This window comes from Cnephaeus nilssonii, assembly GCF_951640355.1.
Source record: "Cnephaeus nilssonii genome assembly, chromosome: 10".
Taxonomy (NCBI): Eukaryota; Metazoa; Chordata; class Mammalia; order Chiroptera; family Vespertilionidae; genus Cnephaeus; species Cnephaeus nilssonii.
In genome coordinates, this window is record NC_137081.1 from 84,557,781 (window position 1) to 84,567,554 (window position 9,774).

Consider the following 9,774-nt stretch of genomic DNA (forward strand, 5'->3'; position numbering starts at 1 on the left):
TCATATAAATGGAAACATACAATGCATGTCCCTTGGCAACTGGCTTCTCCTTAACGTGTTTTCAAGGCTCATCCATGTGGTAACATGTATTAGTACTTCATTCCTTTTTATGGTTGAACTAGAGGCCCAGTGCATGAAATCATGCACTCAGGGCGGGGGGGGGGGGGGGGGGAGTGGATCCTGAGTCCAGCCTGTGCCCTCTCACAGTCCGGGAGCCCTCAGGGGATGTCCGACTGCTGTGGAGGCGGGAGAGCCTCCCACCACCTCCACTGTGCTCACCAGCCCTGAGCCCGGCTTCTGACTGAGCGGCGTACCCACTGTGGGAGTGCACTGACCACCAGGGGGCAGTTCCTGCATTGAGCGTCTGCCCCCTGGTGGTCAGTGTGCATCATAGCGACTAGTCGTTCCGCTGTTTGGTCGATTTGCATATTAGCCTTTTATTACCTGGTATATAGGATACTGTCCCATTAGATGGATAGTCCACATCTTATCATTCACCAATTGAAACATTTGGGTTGTTCTCACTTTGGGCTATTATGAATGATAATGCTGTGAACATTTGTGTACAGTTTTGTGGACATTTGTTTTCAATTCTCTTGGGGCTATATCTATATCTGTGTATATATATATATATATATATATATATATATATATATATATATGGAGAGAGAGAGTGTGTGTGTGTGTGTGTGTGTGTTTCTGGGTCATATGGTAACTCTAGGACAGTGGGATATTGATCAGCCCTTTCTGGAGAGAACAATGGAGAATTCCTGTGGGCTCTTGTCTCTACCATTCAGGCTCATGGCTCCCCCTTCACAGCAATCACCTTGCTGCTCTGGCTTCTTTCCCCTCACAATGGCCTTCCATCTGCCACATTGCTAGCCCTCAATGGCTTCCTAGGATCAGAATATAATGAAGACTTCTTAACCTCTAATGCCAGTAAAGGGTATAAGGTGGGTCCCTGGTCTGGCTGCAGCCACACCTCTCCAGCTGTATCCTGTTCTCTATGTTGTTCCAGTCCTCATCTTCCAAACACATGTCAGCTTGTCCCCTATTACTAACCTGTGTTTCTGCTCCTTGCCCTTCAACTGACATGCCATTCCATCTCCCCTCCATCTGTCCACATCTGTCACCTGTCCTTTGGGCCAACTCAAGTCTACCTTTCCTCTGAGAAAGAGTCCCTGTGAGCTTCAGCACTCAGCAGTCTTCCTGTTTCTTCTTGTATCTTATGCTGCCTGTAGCTCTCTTGACCCTGTCACTCAAATGTGGCTGGCTTGCAGGGGGGTGAGGGGCAGAGCCCCTCCTCAAGCAGGGAAGAGCAGTGGTTAAGACTTGGACTCTGAAGCCAAGGCTGCCTGCCCTTAATTCTTGGTGCTACCTCTCATAGCCTTCTGATCTTGGACAAGTTACATTATCTCTGTGCCTTAGTCTCCTCATCTGCAACTGAAGATAGCAGTAAGAGCTGTCTCATAGGGTTATTGTGACAATTAAATGAGTATATACGCATAAGGGACTCTGAAAGTTTATGGAACAGATCATCTCTCAAGTAGTGCTTTCTGCCTCAACTGACGACAGTCTAGGCGAAGAGCAGCGGAGCTCACTGCATTGGTGACCTACTCACCAACCTCTAAGGCCCCTGAGAGCCAGAGTCCCTGCTGAGGCAGAACAGAGGTGGCCACAGGGTGCTCAATGTGGGAAAGAACGTGGTGGAAGGAGGCAACACAGTGCTGTGCTCTGAGGGAGGGAGCACAGCTGTTGCCAATGGATGAACAGCAGCAAGAGACAGGCTGGGCTGGCATCCCACTAGTGGGACTACCCTAATCCATTTGGAACAAGTCCGCCAGGGTAAAAAATATATATATTGTCAACGATTATGTGTTTTGCTTGAGTTATGGTTCATCCTTCTCACACTCCCAGCAAGTACTATCAGTTCAATGCAAATATGTTCCCAGTCTGATGATTTCTGGCCTTCTCCCCAGCTCAGTCCTAGCCACATCATCTTCCACCTGGGCCATTGCAGCAGCCCTTCCACTCCCTGTGGCCCCACCCTGCTGAGTTCAATCCTGCAGGGGGATCAGAGTGCCACACAGAATTGGGATTTTTGGAGCACATCTCCTGGGAAGAATTTCATCTGGGAATCTGACAGGGGGGAGCTGGGTGCAGTGACTACATCATGGGGGGGGCCACTCCTATCTCCCCTGCTAGCTCAGCCTACACTGTTGCCCCAATGGGACTCACTTGACCTGCCTTTCCAGTGGCCCCTGGCCCTGCCCTTCTGAGCTCAGAGCTGGGATATTCCAAGTGTGTCTCCCTCAGAAGCTATTTATTGCCTGGGACCTGGACGAGTGCTTGGCCCACTCCTGTGATCTCCACCAACACCACTCCCAACAGGAGACTCTGATGGTCTGTTCTCTGGAGTCCTGATGGTTCCACCCTGCTGAGCTTGCTCCTGCAGAGGGGACAACTGGCTGCATTCAACCTGAACCTGAAGCTCAACCTGAACCTGGCAAAGAGTAGGGGTAACTAGTATGGCTCTAGAGTAGGGGTAACTTTCCTCTCATTGAGTGCCTGACCAAGCAGCCTCAAGTAGGGTACCTACTAGCCCCATCTTCCAGACCCCAGTCAAGGTGCCCTACCAAGCTCATGATGTGTAGAAGAGTCTGTGGGTCACAGTCAGCCAAGTTCTATTCTACATTCTTCCTTTAGAAGGCACTGGAGGAAGACCAGGCAACCTCAGGGAGCGGCAGAGTAGCTGATAAGTGAAGGCAGACCTCAGGGAGACTTGGACCTTTTAAAGATATGCCCTCAGCTCTAAGCTGGAGGAAGCTGACCCTTGTACACAGATTGCCCCCCCCCACACACACACACACACACAGTGGCCCAGTAGATGCAACCACAAACAGTGAATAGCATGATAGCTCCAGACAAGTACCCCAAGGCCAGTTACACACAAGGTCTGACATTGATCTTTTCCTGAATCATGCCCAAGGGGACCCAGAACTAACACAAACAGTGGTGGGCTTCAGACCACACCAAAGTTTGACCCACTAGCCACACAAGTGGCACACCCAAAGAAGGAGTCCAGCAGGCACCAGACCCTGCTGGGAACAACTCCACATCTGGGGGAAGCCCCTGTACAGTGACTCATACACAGTGATTGGAGCCAGCCTGAAGGGTTATACCCCCCATGAAAGGGCCAACAGCATCCAAGACTCAACTACAAAAGCAAGGTGCACATAATCCACAAGAAGCATTCCTAGAGCTCCAACCTCAGGTGACATGGAAGATTGTGCCACTAAGCCCAACAAGACCCATACTTCAGAAAGCCCTCATAACAAGTTTGGGAGTCATAGCAGATCTACCTAATGCATGGAGACAAACACAAAAAGGCAGACAAATTGGGAGATAAAGAAATATGCCCCAAATGAAAGAACAAGAAAAGGAATTAAGTGAAATGGAAGCAACCAAAATACCAGATGCAGAGTTTAAAATAATGGTTATTAGAATGCTCAAGGATCTTAGGAGAAGAATGGATGATCTCAGTGAGAACTTAACAAAGAGATAGTAAGCATTTAAAAGGACATAGAACCATGAAAAAGAACCAGTCGGAAGTGAAGAATTTAATATCTGAAATGAGGAATACACTAGAAGGAATCAACAGCAGGTTAGATGAAGCAGAGGATTGAATCAGCAATTTAGAGGGCCAACAAATTAGACAACCTGGGCTAAATAGATAAATTCCTAGAAACATACAATCTTCCAAAACTGAATCAGGAAGAATCAGAAAGCTGGAATAGACCAATTAAACAGATGAAATCGAAGGACTAATAAAAAATTCTTAGCAATTAAAAGTCCTGGACTGGATGGCTTCACAGGTTAATTTTACCAAACATTCAAAGAAGAATGAATACCTATCCTTGTCAAGCTATTCCAAAAAATTCAAAATGGGGGAAGACTTCCAAGCTCTTTTAACAAGGCCAGCATTATCCTAATTCCAAAACCAGATAAAGACACTGCAAATAAAGGAAATTATAGGCCAATAACCCTGGTGAACATAGATGCTAAAATCCTCAACAAAATATTAGCAAACCAGATCCAGCACCATAATCAAGTGGAATTTATTCTGAGGATGCAAGTTTGGTGCAATATTCCAAATAAATAAATGTGATACATCACATAAACAAAAGGAGGGATAAAAAATACATGATTATATCAATAGATGCAGAAAAAGCATTTGATAAAATTCAGCACCCACTTATGATACAAATTCTCAGCAAAGTGGGAATAGAGGGATCATACCTTAATATAATAAAGACCATATATGCCAAACCCACAGCCAACATCATACTCAATGGGTAAAAATTAAAAGCATTTCCTTTAAGATCAAGAGCAAGACAGGGATGTCTACTTTCACTACTCTTATTCAACATAGTACTGGAAGTCCTAGCCAGAGCTATCAGACAAGAAAAAATAAAAGGGATCCAAATTAGAAAGGAGGAAGTAAAACTGGCATTATTCATAGATGACATAGTACTGCATATAGAAAACCCTAATGACTCCACAAAAAACTACTAGATCTAATAAATGAATTCAGCAAAGTAGCAGATACAAAATAAATATTTGGAAATTATTTGCACACTTTTATGCACCAATAATAAACTATCAGAAAGAGGAATTAAGAAAACAGTCCCATTTGCTATTGCAACAACAAAATAGTAAGTTACTTAGGAATAAATTTAACTGAGGAAGTAAAAGACCTGTACTCAGAAAGCTAGGATATTGAAGAAAGAAGTTGAGGAAGACACAAATAAGTAGAAGCATATACTGGATCTGTGGATAAGAAAAATTAACATCATTCAAATATCCACACTACCCAAAGTAATCTATAGATTCAACACAATTCCTATTAAAATACTTATGGCATATCTCACAGATCTAGAAGAAATATTCCAAAATTTTATATGGAGCCCCAAAAGACCCTGAATAGCCTCACCAATCTTGAGAAAGAAGAACAAAGTTAGAAGTATCACATTAATTGATATCAAATTATACTAAAAGGCAGTAATCAAAACAGTATGGCATTGGCACAAGAACAGGCATATAGATCCATGAAACAGAATAGAGAGCCCAAAAATAAACCCATGCCTTTATGGTCAATTAATATTTGAGAGTTGGCAAGAACATACAATGGGGTTAAGACAGTATCTTCAATAAATAGTATTGGGAAAATTGGACAGATACATGCAAAAAAATGAAACTAGACCACCCACCAACTTCACAACATATACAAGAACAAACTCAAAATGGATTAAAGGATTAAATATAAGTTGCAAAACCATAAAAATCCTAGAAGCAAACATAGGCAGAAAAATCTCAGACATTTCTCATAGCAATATTTTTTCTGATGTCTGCTTGGGCAAGAGAAGCAAAGGAAAAAATAAACAAATGGGACATTATACTAAAATGCTTTTTCACAGCAAAAGAAACCTTCAACAAAATTAAAAAGGAACCCACTGAATGGGAGAACTTCTTTGCCAATGATACATCTGAAAAGGGGTTTATTTCAAATATATATAAAGAATGTATACAACTCAACACCAAGAAGCTAAACAACCCAATTAAGAAATAGACACTTCTCCAAAGTGGACATACAGATGGGCAATAGACATATGAAAAAATGCTCAATGTCACAAATCATCAGAGATATGCAAATTAAAACCACCTGTCAGAATGGCTATCATCAATAAATCAATAAACAAGTGTTGACAAGGATGTGGAGAAAAAGGAACCTTTGTGCACTGTTGGTGGGAATGCAGACTGGTGCAGCCACTGTAGAAAACAGTATAGTTTCCTCAAAAAATTAAAAATGGCTAGCCCTGGCTGGGGAGTTCAGTAGGTAGGGTGTCATCCCTATATGCCAAAGTTGAAAGTTCCACCTCCAGTCAGGGCACACACAAGAAGCAACCAATAAATGCATAAGTAAATGGAACAACAACTCTCTCTCTCTCTCTCTCTCTCTCTCTCTCTCTCTCTCTCTCTCTCCATATCCCTTCTTCTCTAAAATCAATATATAATTTTTAATTAAAATAAAAGGTGAAAACATTAAAAATGGAACTGCCTTTTGACCCCGTGATCTCACTTCTGGTAATATATTAGAAGAAACCCAAAATTCTAATTTAAAAGAATATATATTCCCCTATGTTCATTGCAGCATTATTTACAACTAGTAGCCCGTTTGCACGAAGATTCATGCAATAGACCTTCATTCACCTGGCTGCCTGCACCAGTTTTCTGCCGGCACCAGGGACCCAGGCCTTGGCTGTGGCCACCGCCTTCTGCCTTTTTCAGGGTCGGGGCTTGGCCCCGGGTGGTGGCCTTGGGCTCCGCGGCACCCAACATCCTTGCTAAGGATCGCAGGAGCCGACCCCCAGTGGTTTCCTGCGATCGGTGCAGGCTGCCCACTGGTGCCCAAGGCCCGGAAAGCCTCGGCCCCTGGGACCCCCGGGAGGGGTGGGAGGGGCAGGACCACACCCTCCCAGGTGGACGATCAACCCCGGGACCCCGGGAGGGGCGGGAGGGGCGGGAGGGGCCTGGACACGCCCCCCCGGGTGGCCGATCGCCCCCGGGACCCCCGGGAGGGGCAGGGCCACGCCCTCCCAGGTGGACGATCAACCCCGGGACCCCCGGGAGGGGCGGGAGGGGCCCGGACACGCCCCCTAGGTGGCCAATTGCCCCAGGCACCCCCCCGGGAGCGGCGGCATGGGCCTGGCCACGCCCCCCCCCGGGGTGCCGATGGGCCCGGCCACGTCCCCCGGGGTGCCGATCGCTTCAGGCACCCCCGGGAGCAGCGGCATGGGCCCGGCCACTTGGCACCGCCATCTTGAACTTCTCAACGGCGGATATGCCACCCGGAGTCCCGCCCCCAGCCTCCTGCCGGCCCAATCGTGGGCATAGCGGAGGTGCGGTCAATTTGCATGTTTCTCTATTATAAGGTAAGATAACCAAGATCTAGAAACAGCTCAAGTGCCATCAATAGATGAGTGGATTTAAAAAACTGTGGTATATTCTGTTCCATTGTGTCGATATGTCTGTTCTTGTGCCAGTTACCAGGCAGTTTTGAGAACAGTGGCTTGGTAATATAGCTTGATATCTGGTATTGTGATCCCTCCAACTTTGTTCTTCTTTCTCAGGATTGCGGTGGCTATTCGGGATCTTTTTTTATTCCAGATGAATTTTTGGAGAGTTTGTTCTAGGTCTGTGAAATATGCCATTGGTATTTTAATAGGGATTGCATTGAATCTATAAATTGCTTTGGGCAGTAGAGACATTTTAATGATGTTGATTCTACCAATCCATGAACATGGTATGTTCTTCCATCTGTTTACCTCTTCCTCTATCTCTTTTTTCAATGTCCTGTAGTTTTCCAAACAGGTCTTTTACCTCCTTAGTTAAGTTTATTCCTAGGTATCTTAATTTTTTTGGTGCAATAGTAAATTAAATTGTTTTTTTAGTTTCTATTTCTGTCAGTTCATTATTGGTGTATAAAAAAGCCATAGATTTTTGGGTGTTAATTTTGTATCCTGCTACATTGCCGAATTCATTTATTAAGTCTAGTGGTTTTTTTTTTGTTTGTTGTTTTTTTAATTTAATAAATCTTTATTGTTCAGATTACAATTGTTCCTCTTTTTTTCCCCATAGCTCCCCTCCACCCAGTTCCCACCCCACCCTCTACCCTTATCCCCCCCCCCACTGTCCTCATCCATAGGTGTACGATTTTTGTCCAGTCTCTTCCCGCACCCCCCACACCCTTTTCCCCCCAAGGATTGTCAGTCCACTCCCTTTCTATGCCCCTGATTCTATTATATTCACCAGTTTATTCTGTTCATCAGATTTTTTATTCACTTGATTTTTACATTCACTTGTTGATAGATATGTATTTGTTGTTCATAATTTTTATCTTTACCTTTTCCTTCTTCTTCCTCTTCTTAAAGAATACCTTTCAGCATTTCATATAATACTGGTTTGGCAATGATGAACTCCTTTAGCTTTTTCTTATCTGTGAAACTCTTTATCTGCCCTTCAATTCTGAATGATAGCTTTGCTAGGTAGAGTAATCTTGGTTGTAGGTTCTTGCTATTCATCACTTTGAATATTTCTTGCCACTCCCGTCTGGCCTGCATAGTTTCTGTTAAGAAATCAACTTACAGTCATATGGGTGCTCCCTTATAGGTAACTGTTTTTCTCTTGCTGCTTTTAATATTCTCTCTTTGTCTTTTGCTCTTGGCATTTTAATTATGATGTGTCTTGGTGTGGTCCTCTTTGGATTCCTTTTGTTTGGGGTTCTCTGTGCTTCCTGGACTCGTAAGTCTATTTCTTTCACCAGATGGGGGAAGTTTTCTGTCATTATTTCTTCAAAGAGGTTTTCAGTATCTTGCTCTCTCTCTTCTTCTGGCACCCCCATTATTCTGATGTTGGTACGCTTGAAGTTGTCCCAGAGGCTCCTTACACTATCTTCATATTTTTTTATTCTTTTTTCTTTTTTCTTTTCCGGTTGGGTGTTTTTTGCTTCTTTGTATTTCAAATCTTTGACTTGATTCTTGTGATCCTCTAGTCTGCTGTTGGGACTCTGTATAATATTTTTTATTTCAGTCAGTGTATGCTTAATTTCTAGTTGGTCCTTTTTCATATCCTCAAGGGTCTCGCTAAATTTATCGGCCTTTTCTAGAAAATTCTTGAAAAATCTTATAACTGTGGTTTTGAACTCTATATCCAGTTGTTTGTTTTCCTCCATTTCTTTCATTTGTGATCTGTTTCTTTGTTTCACATTTTGCTGCTTCGCTGAGTTGATAGAGTGGCTTTGTGTGCTAGGTGTCCTATAAGGCCCAGTGGCTCAGCCTCCCCAGTTACCTGAGGTGGACGCTCTTGGTGCACCCCTTTGTGGGCTGTGTGCACAGTCTTGTTGTAGTTAAGCCTTGATTGTTTTTGGTATCACTGGGAGGAATTGACCTCCAGGCCAATTGGCTATGAGGATCAGCTGTGTTTACACTGGGAGAACTTCTGTGCTGGAGACACCCTTATGAGACAAGACTTGCAAAAGCCTCTGTGCTCAGTTTGGATGGGGTGGAGTCTCAGGGTGGAGCAGACAGCATTGGTTTCCCATCAGCCCTGCCCTAATAGGCCCCTGTGTCTCAGTGTCCCATGGTAATCGCTGCAAGCATCTCTGAGAGAAAGCCGCCCTCGAGTTCCGCCCACTGCCAGACAGTCCAGTTTCTCCCCAAATGGGTCTGGGTCCCCAGAGTCTCGCCCAAAACTGGAGTTCAGTGCAGTCGGGAGCTTTTGTCTCCCAGCCGCACACTCAGTTGCCAGTCCTCTCCACACACGTCTCAGTATCTCTGCCTCCTGCAGCTCCTCTGAGTCTCAGCATGCTTTTCTCTTTCCTTCTAGTTGTAGAATTTCCACTCAGCCAGCCTTCCTGTGGTTCTGGATAATGTCCGTTTTGTCTTTTAGTTTTAGTTTTGAAATTGTTGTGCGAGGCAGCAGTTTAGGTGTTTACCTATGCCGCCATCTTGGTTTCTCCTCAAGTCTAGTAGTCTTTTGATGGAGTCTTTGGGGTTTTCTATGTACAATATCATGTCATCTGCGAATAATGACAGTTTTACTTCTTCTTTTCCAATTGGATGCCTTTTATTTCTTCTTATTGTCTGATCACTATGGCTAGCACTTCCAGTACTATGTCAAATACGAGTGGTAAAAGTGGGCATCCCTGTCTTGTTC

General features: G+C 44.3%; 1 protein-coding gene across 1 annotated transcript in view; it reads left to right on the plus strand.

The window, feature by feature from the left end:
- CFAP221 (cilia and flagella associated protein 221) overlaps positions 1–9,774 on the plus strand; it is a gene marked incomplete at both ends in the record, with an annotated part of 100,599 nt that overhangs the window by 55,412 nt on the left and 35,413 nt on the right. The window lies entirely within an intron of this gene.